Genomic DNA, 15,598 nt, shown 5'->3' on the forward strand with positions numbered 1-15,598 from the left:
GCAATCAAATACAATATGAAATGCAGTTCTCCCCCAGCAAGCTTAGAGAAAACTGGTATGAGTTTTAAAACACAGGCACAAGTGCTTTGAATGTGGTGGCAATGAAGTGAGAAATATGCTAAAAATGCTTTTAATTCCCTTTAGGAGGTTCAGGGTGAGTGAGAGATACTTTGGATGAGTTCAGGCTCATTTTAGCAATGATTCAGAGATGGTTATTAAGAAGCAAACAAATTTTTAGCAAGGAAAGAAATGACTGCTGATGGTTACACGTGGCTGGATTTTTAACCAAATAGCAAATCGCGGTAAAATTCGCGATTACGGCAAAAGTATAAGGAGTAGCAAGTTCTAGGTTTGTTGGAAAGCTGAGATTCTAAGCTTTCAGAGGAAAGTTAAATTTCATTCCTATCCCAAACGGTTCCAGAGATACGGACGATTAAATAAAGTTGGTTTTTCGGATTTAAAGTAAACTCAAGATGACAGGTGACAGCTTGCAGCTTCAGAATTGACAGGTGACAGTTGTGCAGCTTTACAAATGACAGATGACACGATTTCTAGGAGGCTGTTCTACTTAGGTTAAAATAGTTTGGATTAGATTATTTTAACTAAGAGATTGGTTCTGCACAGTTCTGCTAGGTACTCACAATATAAATTTGAAATAGGCCTCGCCACGGATCTGGTCAGGTTTTGGACTGGACTCCGGTTCTGGTCTCGGCACTTCACAGTGATCTGGGTCAGCTCTCTGGTTCTGCTCACAGCGGTCTGGGTCACTCTGGATCTCTGGTCTGGTCTGTCCGGATACAGTGGTCTCTGCACGGCTCCTGGATCTCTGCACTGGTCCTGGCAAAAGTTCTTGGCAAGGGATTCAAGCAGCTCGCCCGGCTGTGAGTAGCTTGCAATGATTTGGGGCCTGCTGCAGAGAACTCAGCTTGTGGTTTTATGCCTCTGATTTAGGTTCTAAAGTATAAGTTCTAGGTTCTGGAGTATGTAGCTGGAGTCAGTCTGGAACTGGTATCTTCTGGATGTTGTGTGGTCCGGCAAAACGCTCCGCAGCAACTGGATTTGAATCTCTCTACCTGTCCCAGCAGTCTCTTTTTATGTGTTCTGAAAATGGGTGTGTGCCTGGGCCTAGCTAAGCCTGCCCCTCTCTACTTGTCATTGGCCCAATTCTCCCCTCTCCCATAATTGGGGGAAGGAAATGTGAGTCAGAGTGATGCTGTAGGTTTTAGGGGTCAGAGGATCCTCCCCTGGTCAGTTTGCCCACAAATCTATATTTGATTCAAATACATCCTTCCCAGATATACAATTTGTTGAAATTACATGTGCAGATTATATATTCCTTATGGTCCATGCTTGTCTGCCTCTGATCTTCCTGGGGGCTTGAATTCAGAAATGACAACATTTTGCGATTTTTAACTGGTTTTGCAATATCGGACATTTACCCAAATTTACACACAGGTGTGCAAGGAGTATGGACATTAATTGATGAAGTGTCAGATTTTTAACATGCAGACATTTGGAGTGAGACCCTATTTTCCGCTAGCAACCCCCAGAATACACCACAGGGTCCTAACGCATCTCAAAATGTTCACAGAAAAATCACAAAAATAATGATATTACTTATATAATTCTGACAAGTCCGCACTTTGAGTTATCTATCTTTTTAAAATTATGCCCTGGTCAAAAAGGGGTGTGGCTTCCCACATCACAGGGTGGAATAACTGGTTTATCCACTTCCCCCAAGCTCAGCTGCTAGCAGAGGCACTGCCCCTCCCAGTTTCCCCTAAGAGGAAGCCACTTTACGGCCCCCCAATATAACATTTGCCTGAGTCCAGGACAGGCCTTTGTTCAGCTCCCTATAGTCCCCAGCTGCTCCACCCCTAATCTAATCAACAGGGCCATGTGACCTCAGGATGCAGCCAGGCCTGGCAGCCAGGCCTGGGAACACAGCTGTTGATCCAGTATCAACTCCTGTCGGGGGTAGTTGTCAGGCAGAATTCAGTTTCATTAAGCCAGGTTTCAGCTAAATGTCACTTTTTGTTCCCAGTTTTCTACATTCAAATCAAACTGACAATTTTTACATATACATTAAATACTTACTTCCTTCAAGTCATTTCAGAATATAGTTTTACATTGTATCCACCTCTTAGCAAGTCTTTCCTTGGTCTGGTTTTGTTTCATTTGTTCAGTTTTACACAAAAGTCTGGTGGTTTTAAAACGCCGGCTTTCTAATAGTGGTGAGTACTGGTAATGCAACCATTTTTGGGATTAAGAAAATTAATTCCCCACAAGAAGGTTGTATTTTTGGAGTGGTCTCGTGCCAACTGCGCAGTTCTCCTATTCTGGCGTGAATGTGGGCGGCGATAGCTCATCCCCACATCCACCCAGTCTATTGATTTAGTTTGTTCTGGGATAGAATAATGGGCGGCGACAGCTCATCCCCACATCTACCCAGTCTATTGATTCAACATGGGTCAAAACCCGTGACATGGTTACAGTGGTTACTTACAGTGGTAGACCTTTACAATCATTACATGGTAGAAAGTTACAGTGATTACATGAATAGTTTGCTTTGGAAGTGGTTACAGTGGTTGCTAACTGACATACGTTGGTGTGCATACTTTGGAAGGCCTCACCTTATGGTTCGGGGAACTACATCAAAACATGCAGCTATAGGTAGGTAAAGAGCGACATATTTTTGGGTGCACAGTTTGGAAGGCCTCACCTCATGTTACGGGGAGGTACATCAAAACATGCAGTTACCGGTAGGTAAAGAGCGACATAGTTTTGGGTGCACAGTTTGGAAAGCCTCGCCTCATGGTACGGGGAGCTACATCAAAACATGCAGTTACTGATAGGTAAAGAGCAACATAGGTTTGGTGAACTATTTGGAAAGCCACGCCTCATGGTACGGGGAGCTACATCAAAACATGCAGTTACTGGTAGGTAAAGAGCAACATAGGTTTGGGTGCACAATTTGGAAAGCCTCACCTCATGGTATGGGGAGCTACATCAAAACATACAGTTACTGGTAGGTAAAGATTGACATAAGTTTGGGTGCACAATTTGGAAAGCCTCACCCAAAACAAACAGTTGCAGGTAGGTAAGGAGCGATGTAGGTTTGGTGCACAATTAGGAAAATCATAACTCAGGTACAAGTGCTAGATCAAATATGCAAGTGCAGGTGGGTAGAAGACCTGTACTGGTAAAGCTGGCAAAAGCGAGTGCAATGTTGAGGTAGCCAACAAAGTCATGTGCCCTTGAGGTGATAGGAGGTGTGCTTTGGCGTAGTCAGGTAAGGCTGATGGGCGGACATTGGAACTGATATTGACAGGTCTCCATAGTGTGATCACATGGGAACGGTGGACGATGTGAGAGCACAGAGTGCACATGAGGGCATCTTGAGAAGGCACATGGTTGGGGGACAGTCGATGCAACATGCAGGCATTGTCAAAGCATGGGTTTGTGCTGGGAAGTAACAGAGCCCGAACGCTATAGAGGGAATACCAGCTTCAAGGAAAGCAGATAGCTAGAGCTAAGTGGATTTTGGGGACACACTCTATTAGGGATACAGTGGAGTTACAGCAGTGGACTACCGTGGATGGGTAGAGAGTCAGAGTGCGTAAAGGCAGGAAATAATTATACAGGTGTATGCAGCACTAATCCTCTCAGGTTGAATCTGGACACTTCTGAGAAGTAATATACATAATCCAACCTTTGACTAGCCCTCTCACCCTGGGCTGTAGTTACTGTGTACTGTCAATAGAGTGCATCATGCAAATGTTAGGTCAAAACAGGGGTATGTGGTCTACTTAACACATTCAATTTCCAGGACTACCGTCTCCTTTTTTTGTGTGCATGTCTAGGGGGTTCCTACCTGCTGTTTTATGGCTGCTTCAAAAGCCCTTGAAAATTAGACATATGACGCAAAACATTATAAGGAAACTGTAACATAATATAACGTGACCCAACCAGCTAGTATAAAATGAAATGACATCATATTCGCCACACCTCCTCCAAAAGGAGTGAATGAGTACATACTATTGCACTCACGTAGATTGTGGTTAACATGCATTTAGTTTTGGGAAAAGAACACATCGATCCCAGCAGGCCAGACATTACAAAGATGTTTCTTCAGCTTACAACATGACATTGCATAGCACAACACAACAGAACACAGTGTAGAGTACCAAATCTAATTCAGTGTAGCTCTTCAAAACAGGGCTGGGCACAGTTAATATAGCTCATAGCAAAACATCACATACATATACACATTCTGCTCCAGACTTACCTTCTGAAGCTCATGGGTTGACTGATTTCAAGATGAAATGGCTGCTTTTTTGTAGGCCAGCCCCCTCGGTCTTCAAAGGCAATGGACTCTAACCCTCAAACCCATCCTTCACTTGGCCTTGTGGCAAACTGTTGCTTCCTTTCATTAAGAGGTGCCATTCCTCTTTTGACTAAGATGCGTTATCACTCCTGCACAGAGGAAAGAACATTTGGGTGCTTTTTGGTGTGATGGGTTATCCTTTGAAAAAACGTGTGGCTTCAGTAAATAGAGTGTCTTTTTTATTTTATTTATTTATGTTTTAATGTATTGATTTTACTTGAGCAACCCGTGAACTTATATCAGTTCAGGAGAGTATGAAAGGTTTCCCATATGATGAAATAGGACAATGCCCTTAGGCAAAGCCACGTTGTGGGATGAAGACAGATCAGTGTTTGACCCCAAGGGTGAGGAGAAAGGTGCAACCAAACCAAAAGGAATCAGGGGAGACCACTCTCTCTAAGAGCTCTAAGAACAATACCTGTGGGATTACATTATGGACGGTACAGACAAGGCATGTTAAAAAGGTCAATTTTATTTTCAACAATTTAGCAAAATTGGGCATTACATTTGACCATTTTCACAAAGTTGGTGAAATAAAAAAAAATATATATAGTAATCAAAATATTTACATTAATGAATTTTGAAAGAAATGTTTTTTTTTTAAACTGCCAAATTGCAGTGTTTCCTGCTAGACATTTTATAAGCAACGTAAGAGAAAAATGTTATTTTTTTAAGACGAAAATATGCCAAAAAATTGTATCTGCAGATTTGTATTTTTTTGTGTATATCTAAATCGGTCTTTACAGTTGGATTTCTTTTCAGCAAACTATGTACAAAACGAATTAATTGTTTTTCCCATATATTTGTTAGGATAAATTGTTTAGCAAACTATGTGAACACTCTTTAGAGTTCACTACCTATATCGTTTATAAAAGATCAAATCTTTCTTTTTAGAACACTTACTTTTTAATTATATTTCTTATTTACCCTCGTCACATGGCAATGTAAACAGCAGCTTTTTAACACACAAAGATAGAGAACAACACCCATAAAGCAAATTGAGAGAACACATTTTAAAAGAGTTTCCGACTATTTCTACTTACTTTGCAAATCAAACATTCTATACATGTGTTTTGTGGTGGACTCGCTCGACAAAATTACCAGTGCGGGTGTTTGAAAATAATTACTAGTTTCACAATTTCTCAAAGTGAACAATAATGAATGCTATCTAATTACACTAGCAGAATTTGAATTTCACACTCGATTGGTACATACGTCATAGCCTTACGCACGCAAACAGTTTTACTGGCCATGTTATATGCTGCACTCCTTATGTTGTTTATACATAAAACAAAGTGTAGAAACACATCTATAGCAAGGTTAGGACCACTGATTAGAAAAACGAATATTACCTCATTGAAAAAAATCAGTCAGTCACACGGTACATTCAACTTGGTTTTTTTGTTCCCGTTAGAATGTATGCGCACCTTTCCATTTTTTTAAAGGAGTGTTTTTTGTTTTTTTTTTCGTCGTCACCGGAAAGTATTGGAAACCGTTCTTATGTGAAGTACTGCACGTATTGTCAAATAGTAAGGTCGTAATGATGCTCGTGCTGTTACGGACTGTCTCATAAAAAAAGGGTATTTGCCCTGGAATATTGTGCTGCTGCTGATGGGAAAAGTGATGTGTTTACAAATTGTTGCTTTCTGCCCAGATGAAAACATGTTGGAAATCCTGCAGGTGACACAGCTTGAGTTGATGGATTGCAGGGTAACACATCAGTCAAAACAAACATGAAATGCATGGGTAAAAAGACATTTAAATCTAAGAATCGTTCCAGCAGTTGTCAATCCAGCTACTTCAAAGCAATCGCTCTGTGCGATGCCTCGATAACCTTTTCTATGTGAGGCAATTTTGAGCCATGTTTTCTCCTGCCACTGATGATGTTGCTGCTGTCCCCCACCTCGGGTGCATTGTCACGACGAAATCATTTCATTTTACACCAGTGTTATTTGTTGGTTTTCTCCAGATGCATCATATATGTACTTGCTTTCGTGTGCATGTAGAGCTACATTACACGACATATGTGGGCTGGTGACGAGTAACAGCATTGGCCCAAATGATTGCATGCAGATGAACAGTAAGCCGTAGAAATGATGCGATGAGCAATGCTGACTGCAAGCGTCACTCTGTGTTTTGGGGTAAAGTTGGTAAATGTTTTGATCGCCATTTTTAAAGCCAGTTAGACGATTTCAGTGTCCTACTTTTTAATTAAAGACGCCAAAAACACCTAGGGCCCAATTCATAGAAAAAGTACAAAGTCCCCGCAAAGTACTTCGCACCTAAAGCAACGTTGCATCTACTTGCATGCAAACGTTATTTTGCAGGTTCTGCGTATTCATGGATTTCAACGCGCATAATAACCCAAGAAGGAAAGAAAACCGAGTTGAGCCTGGAATGCCGACAACACACCCTCACGGAACAGTGGCGTAACACAAAATGTGGGGGCCCCCCTGCGAGCCATGCTGAGGGCCGGCCTAGATTATCACACTTGCACAATACGCATGAACGTGCTGCTGAAGGGTATGCCGCACACTGTACTAGGAGAAAGATATAAATATGTGTTTTAATTCAATATATAGCACACTTTCTGAGAATTATTGGCCAAAAATCCAGAGTGTTTTCAATTGTTGTGTTGGGTAACACCAGTCCAATATATGCAAGTCACCAATGGTGCACAGGAACATTAATGCTTTGCTATTAAAAATGCCATGCCACATTGAAAACATGTCCCACTGGCTGCACAATGTAGACCAGTGTAGACGCGTTATGAAATTACAGTAAAGCATGCCAGGCCACATTTATACAGACCTAGACTGGATGCACAAAAATGCCATTCGAAGCAGTAACACTCATCAAGAAGAGAGCACACATTGAAGCCCGGGTCAAAAGGCCAAACTCTTTAAAATCTTCATGGAACTGGTCAATCCTGTTGTGGTCTCCACCTCTCCGGTTCCCTCCCAGGCCCTCTGTATGGCTCTGGCCTCTCACTTCTCAGCTAAAACTCAGGACATCCTATCCACTATCTCCTCTTCCTCTCCCTCTTCCTCTCTCAGCACCCCTTTGGCCATCCGTACCTCTCCTCCTCCTTTCTCCTCTTTCTCTCTGACAACACCTGACAAGGTTTCTAGACAAGTCCGATTAATGAAAGTGTCATACAAACAGGTGCTCCCCTGCTCCTCCAGAATCATCAAGGGCGATATTGACACCCTCGCTGCACCTTGGCCAATTTCTGTAATCACTCTTTCACCACTGTAACGTTCCCCTCTCCCCTTAAGCACTCCCTTGTGCACCCACTCCTCAAGAAGCAGTCTGCTGATCCTACCTGTCCGGCAAACTATCGCCCAATCTCCAGCACACCTTTCCTGGGAAAACTCTTGGAAAAAAACTGGCCATCTCCCAGCTTACTCTCCACGTTGAATCTGTTGGTTGTCTCCATGACCATAAGTCTAGCTCCAGAGCTGCCAGAGGCACGGAAACATCCCTACTGAATACCTGTGATGATCTGCTCTCTAACCTTGATTCCAGCATTCCTTCTGTCCTAATCTTCCGTGATCTTTCCTCGACTTCCGACACAGTCAACCACGCCATCCTGATCAATCGACTATGTGAGAACCTGGGCATCACGGATCAGGGTCTGGAGTGGCTGACCTCCGTTTTCTTGGACTGCCCCTCCCAGGTCCAACTTGGTCCCTTTTTTTCCATCACCTCTCTCTCTCTTCCTGTGGCATTCCCCAGGGCTCTATGCTCTCACCCTGGTTTTTCAACCTCTAGTTGGCCCCTTTGGCCTACCTGATCTCTACCTTCTCCACTAACTTTCAGTGTTATGCGAATGGCACTCAGCTTTCCTTCAGGCTCCTCTCATCTCTTGCTCATTCCTGACTGTCTATCCGTGATTCAGGATTGGTGGACCTCCAACGATATCGACATTAGTGCCATTAATATGGAGATCCTTCTCATTGGGACCCCTGCCCCTGCTTTCCCTCTCTCACTCTGGCCACCCACCTTGGGCCCTCTTTCTTTCCCTTCCTGTGAGGCAAAAAAACTTTTGTGTCATCTTCGACTCTACTCTCTCTCTCCTCACATCTCAGACGTCGCCAAGAGGTCCCACTACCTACAAGCTGCTCCTCCTCAAAGGGACCCTTCCCTTTCTCACTTTCCCCCAGAAGCTCACTGTCTCCAGAGCCCTGTTTCTCTCTAAGCTGGACTACTGCAACAGCCTCTTTCTCAAGCTGCCTTCCTCTACTCTCCACCCTCTGCAACTTATCCAGAACAGTACAGCGAGACTTGTCCTTGGCCACAAGCCCAGGGATCATTTCTATACAGCCCTGAAATCTCTCCACTGGCTCTCGGTGGTTGCAAGAATAAAGTTCAAGGCCCTTTGCATTGTCCACAAGGCTTTCTGGGGTCGGGTCCACACTACAACCAATGCTCCCTTCCAAAATACCTTTTTTCTCTAGCCCTTCCACCGGCTGCCTCCAACTCTCTAAGGGCTAGATGCTTCTTCAGGCAGAGAGTGGGGGTGGTAGATCTCTCTCCTCTGCAGATGCCTCCCTCTGGAATGGCCTCCCTGCCCCTTTCAAACTTTAGTGGACCACCTGATGTCTGGAAGCAGCTCAAAACCTTCCTCTTCTCTACCTACCTGTTTGCTGTACCGACTGGTTGCTTGGCTACCCTCAGAGTCTCACTGAGTCCAGACTCTTTCTTGATCAGTCACCCTTGCACTGCCGATGGCCTACCATGCACATAGGAACTGTAACTGTAACCCTACAGTCCCTTCTTCTCCTTGCACTACCCAGAGCTGCACTGTCCTGGCTGCACTTACTCAGAGCATTACAGCCCTGTTTTCCCCACCCTTCTTCCTTGCACTCCCCCCTCCCTTTCCCCTTGCATTTCTCATTCTCGCACTTGCACGATTTGAATGACACAAGGCCTAGTAAGATCAATTGTCTTGTCACTCCCTCTATCTTCACTCCATTGCTTGTCGCGCCAAGAATCACTTGTGTACAGGCATGTTATAATAGACTTCTATCATATCATTTTATCACAGATGCTCAAAGAAATATACAATGCTGCAGTAAGAAATGGCTAGACTGGCAGGACCCAAATGCCAATCTAGCCAGGTAATTACATTTAGCAGGACTGCTTTACCAGAAATGCGCAGTTAAAAAAAAGTCATACCAAATTGAGGAATAACTAGACTGACTGCACCGAAATGCCCCTCTGGTCACTAATACCACATATCATGCCTGCTTAGCCAGGACATGGACAACCATTATGATTGATCGCACAATCCCACCTCCCACACATGCCCTCTCCCTCCCATGTCCTATCCCAACCGCCAAAATCAGCTCTTTGGCCCAGAATTACCTTAACGTCCCACCTCCTTGTCCTAGAGCTTACGTTTGAGGCTCCTGGCCTCATAGGTAAGTACTGGGATGAGAAAGAGTGGGATTAGGAGTAATGAAGATACAGGTAGCTAAGTCAGGCATTGCCTCCATGTACCTCTACCTCATCCCAGTGCTTGTGTATGAGGCAAGTACTGCCTCATACACAATTACAGAGACAAGGAAGAATAGGGATAGGAGTAATGACGATTACCAATAAGTAATTAAGGCATTAAACACAAGTATGGTCTTAAAAATATTCAGTTGACTGGGCTGCAGCACTCGCCCCCAGTAATTTTGGGCTTTGTTGACTCAACCTGGCTGACCTTCAGAGCAGTTTCCGGACAGAAAAGGACACTGATGTTAAACGGCACCTGGGTTAACAAGGGCCAAGAAGTTACTAACGTAAAGCATTTCACTGTTAGTACCTGCATTCAAATGCCAAATCTTTTAGGCAATTGAAATTGTGATGTGTGTTTAGCACTTTCATGGCAGGGAAGTGATTGGAAGTGTAGAAAGGGAACAGGAGACCGTTCATTCTCACAACAGTTCATAAGTGGGTGCTTTCCCACTTAAAGGAGAGAGTTAACTGCTTGTAACATTGAAGCTGCACTAGAATAGTCTCATTAAAATGCGTAAAGAAGTTAGATGCCCCCACACAAAAAAGTTTGCCTCCCCCACCACCCGTGAAGTTAGCGCCTCCCCCAACATTTGAAGCATCAGCCCCCTGAAATGTAGATTTTGTTGCACCCCTGAGCACAAGCACAAACACCATTCAGCATATACACGCATGCACACCCAGTCACCCATACATTTGTGTGCACCCTTTCACCATACACTCACAGACACACGTCATGGGGTTGAGGGGAGCCCTATTACTTCAAAAAGAAATTGGGCCTCAGTATAAGTTTGTCGGTCCGGTAACAACAGTACCGGTAAGCTTGCCGGTACTGTTGTTACCAGACCGGAAAACTAGGAGTTCTGCTCGAGGGTGCCTTCCCGCCCACCAGGTCTGACCTAGCGGGTGTACCGGCACCCGAGAGCAGAGCATGTCGGGTGCACAGGCACCATTATGAATGGTGCCGGTGTATCCGATCTCCTCATTCCCATTGAACCCTACGGGGATCAAATGGGAATGGGGAGCATTTTTCTGCGCCGCCCGCAAATGGGCAATTACCAGGTCCGGCGGGGCCGTAATGACCCGGTAATTGCCCATTTGCAGATGCTGGAAAAAAGCGCAAGTTTGGCGGCAGCCTGGCGGTTTTACCGGCAAGGCTATAGCCAAACTTGTAATGAGGCTGATTGTTTCTTTTTGAAGTCACTCTGACTTCATAAAGACATTATTTCTGTTAAAGAAATCATTTCTTTATGAAGGCAAAGTGATTTAAAAAAGAAATGTAAAAAAAAATGTTTTTGAAAAAAATATTATTTTTCATTTTTTTTCAATTGGGGCCCCCTCCCAGGACATGTGCTAGCGGGGCCCCCCGCTTTGCGGGGGCTGTGGGGGCCCCTGTTACGCCAGTGCCACGGAAACAAAAAACGGCAACAAATATCAACCTTTGCACCTACCTTTTCCCCACCATTCAGCAAACTGAGGGCCACCTCCCCCCGTAACTCAAAGCAGATCCCAGCAAAACCACGTGCAGTCCCCACGCAACTCAAGAAAGCACCCCGGAAAAACTATGTGCAGTCCCCACACAACGCAAGGAAGCACCCTGGTGAAACTACATGCAGTCCCCATGCAACTCAAGGAAGCACCCTGGAAAAATGACATGCAGTCCCCATGCAACTCAAGGAAGCACCCTGAGGAAACTGTAGTACATCACATCTACTCTCAAGGTACCAAAACTCCTGGCCTACACCCTACCTAACAGCAGCCCCCTCAAGACCTGACAGCACCCACCACCCCCACTGACCTCTGCCACAACCCCATAGGTAGTCCCCTGAAATGTCCCCCATATAAACTCCCCCCTGACATCCACCACAACCCCAGGGAGCCCCCTGCTAGTACACCCCCTTCCCTACACCCCCCTGACCTCCACCACAATTCCCAGGCAGCCTGCTGCCAGTAGATCCCCTCCCCACACCCACTTTACCACCGCCACAACTCCCAGGTAGCCCCCCACAAGTACACCCATCTCCCTACAACCCCTTGCACCCTGCCACAACCCCCAGGCAGCCTGCTGACAGTGCACCCCGTCCCTATGCCTCCTTGACCTTTGTTATATCCTGCAACCAGCCCCCTGAAGTTCTGACAACACCCACCACCCACGCTCTCCACCGCCACAACTCCCATTAAGCCCCCTCAAGTCCTGACACCACTCACCACCCCCATGACCTTCGCCACAACCCCCAGCAGCCCTCTGCCAGTACACCCCCATCCCCACACCCCTTTGACCTCTGCCACTACCCCCAGACAGCCCCATGCAAGTACACCCCACTCTAAACACCCACCTGACATCCAGCACAACCCTCAGGCAGCCCCCTGACAATGCACGCCAATCCTGCCACCCCTTGACCTCCACCACAACCTCCAGGCAGCCCCCTGACAGTGCACCCTCTACTGAGGCATTCTGCAAGGGAAGATGGTTGCTACTATTCAAGGTAGCAGTGCTGTGGGATGCCTACAAGCAACACCTCTGCAGTATAGGCTGGTTTGGACACCTACTGAGGGGAGCATGAATTAATTCCTGGGTACAGATGGAGCAGGCTCACAAGGGGAAAGATGTGATGTGAGATGTGCTTCTTTCTTGAAGTGAGCTTGACTATGACTATTAGTAGTACATGTGTATTGTGAGCATCAATGTTGTTGGGAATGGGGTGGCCACTCAACCTGTATATTATTGTGAGACATGCATAGGGTGGCCAGGATAGTCCTCACAGTTGTTAGTTACTGCTTTCATTTTCTGCTGTGCCTTCCTACTTGTGTTCTACTATGTGTTGTTGCTGGTCTGCATGCACAATAGTTGGTGGGGGCATGTGAAAGTGGTAGGGGATTTTATTTATTGTGTTGTGTGCTTTGGTGTGAGCAACATAGATACCATTGTTTCCACTTCATATGACTGTGTCAGTGGTTGGTGCAGCTAATTTTAAGGCTATGGACAGACACAGTTTGTCTCTTCCAGACACTCATTCTCAGGGTATTGTTATGGGCATAGGGGATTGTCCCCAATTCATCCTTGAATGGCAGCAGGGATGTGGATGCACTGTGTGTGCTCCAGAGGGGCTGGTATTCATGTGAAGTATGCTTGCACAAGCTGATTCTGTGCAGCCTCTCCCTGTGCACTTTGGCCAACCAAGGGCATGGGAGGTGCCTCTGGCTGAGGACAAAGTCCCTCCTGCATCTCTACTGGTATGCCACACTGTGTGGTAACACTGTGGAGGACACAAGCTGCCACAAATAGTTTTAATACTACTGGTGGGGCATATAGCAATAACCCACCAGAGTGGTCAAGGGAGCGTAAACGTGATTTAAGCACCCTGAATTTGTGATCCACTATGGCCCTAGTGGCTGAATGTGCTGCCTTGTTCCTTAGCTGGTGTGGCAGGATTCCTGAATGGCGTGAGCAGGGATGTTGAGAGCATTTATTGTCATTGACTGTTGTTCAGTGCGTCAGGTGACTGCATGCATGCCCATGACAGTTGATACTCACCAATGAGCCAGGTGTTGCAAAAGGTTCTCAATGTCAGGGCCTGGAAGAGTGGTGAGTGGCAGTAAATGAAGATGTCAGGGAAATCAACATGCATGATGACTCCATTTGCATCAAAGATGACCTGCACATTGATGGAATGCTAATGCTTCTGGTTGGGGTAAATGTCCTCTGTCAATAGTGGGGCAATAGCGTGACATGCGTGCAATCATTGGTTCTGAGTACACGTGGAAAGTGTTCTATGGCATAAAACTCCTGGCACGCTCTCTGTCTTGCCTGCAGTGTGCATGGCATATGCCTACTCACACATGCACATGATGCAATGCAGCCCAGTACCTGGTGGAGACACACAGATTGTGTGGCCTTGGATATGCCCCCAACAATGGCAGTGGTGCAGTGAAAGGAGCCTGTTGAAATGAAATATAGGGCTGTCAGCAACTTCTCCAAGAGTGTGAGGGCATGGGAGGAGATGGTGGGTGATACAAGGTTGTCCCCCCACTCCCTGACCAGGTCTCGGATGACATGGGAGCACCCGTCCCTCACCATCCTCATCCTCTATCTATGGCCATGTACTATGGCTCCCAGTCTACCTGCATTCATCCTGGCTGAGCGAAGGTTTGAATGGTGTGGAGTGCATGCTTTATACACATTGGTTTCTTTGCATGTTGTAGTTTGTGTCTCCTGTCATAGGGCGGTAAGATCACAAGGTTTGCGTGTGACATTTCTCAACGTGAAGTTGCGCATTGAAATCTATGAATTCAGTTAGATTTGAACTTGGATGTGCATGCATTGTGTTTCTGTGGCGCATCCCTCGACACACCCATGTTATTCTTTGTCCTTCCTCATTTTTCATGCAGAATGGGGAATATGCATGTTCTGCACCCTATTTGTTCCTTTGCCCAGGCCTATCCCACACTTTGCGGGGTGGTATGGTATGGTTTATATAGTGCCTGTACACAGACAAGTGTTTCAAAGTGCTCAAGGAGGGAAGAAACACAGGGAAAAAAACTGTCACTCAGAGCCCTTGAATTTCTGAGACGATAACGGTCTGCACAAGGCAGATTAACTGAATATTATACATTTAACAGTTTAGATACAGAAAATAGGCCTGCTGGCGATTCTGCAGTTTTTTTGCAAATGCACATTAAGGGGTGAAGACAAAGGAGAACAGAGAGAACGATCTTCAGGCAGGGCTATATACAGATCGTGCAAGTGCGGGAGAGCAAGGGAGGGGCAGGGGACCAAGTGCGCCCAGTCAGTAGGGACTGGTGAAGTGCGGAGAGAGAAGCTCTCAAGGTTTTTTTACAAGTGCAGTTGAGTGTAGGACCTTGCGGTAAGTGCAGGAGGACTGGCAGGGGTGCCTGGGATCTGTGAGACTCTGAGGTACACCAGGCGGCCAGTCAATAAGCTGTGCGGATGTAGGGAGAGAAGGAAGAGCAGAGAGCTAGGTTAGCAGGGTAGGGTGAGAGAGGGAAAAGAAGAAGAGGAAGGTCTTCAGGAGTTTCTGGAACTTGAGAATTTCAGGTTCAAGATGGAGGCTGGCAGGGAGGCTATTCCAGAGGGGTGTGTTGTGCAAAGCGCTCTACTGCGTGCAAAGTTGTGATGAACCCACACAAAGTCCCAGAAAGTCACGCAATGTCCGATGCATGAAAGTCACTTTTCAGCACGCAAACAAATCTGTGAATTAGGCCCCCAGTAGCCAGACAAAAGCAAAATCATTGAACCATTTCTTATGGCCAGGTGTACATTATTAAGGTCACTGAAGTCTGCAAGTCTGCGAACAACGAACTTCAAAGAACTGTGAACCTGCGTCGTGGATTCAATATTGCTCACTTGTATTTCTTAAGAAAGAGTACAGTTTGTCATACACCGAAGTATTAATCATATTATGAAGTATAAAGTTCTTCACGCGAATTATACACACCATGACAAGTTATCTATATACATTTTAGCAGAATCTGGTACCATATAACTACACTGTGCTAACTATCATACCCTCAGCATTTTTGAGTAAGATATCATGAAAAAGTCATATGATAAAGTGATAACTGCATTATACATGCTGTGATGGTTATGCTCACCACTGAAAACAATATATGTTGACACATAACAAACTTTATAGCTAGAAACATGCAATACGTGGCAAATTATTTAGGTCACGTCACACAATGTTC

The sequence above is a fragment of the Ambystoma mexicanum genome, chromosome 4p, assembly GCF_040938575.1.
Source record: "Ambystoma mexicanum isolate Mex_15411 chromosome 4p, UKY_AmexF1_1, whole genome shotgun sequence".
Taxonomy (NCBI): domain Eukaryota; kingdom Metazoa; phylum Chordata; class Amphibia; order Caudata; family Ambystomatidae; genus Ambystoma; species Ambystoma mexicanum.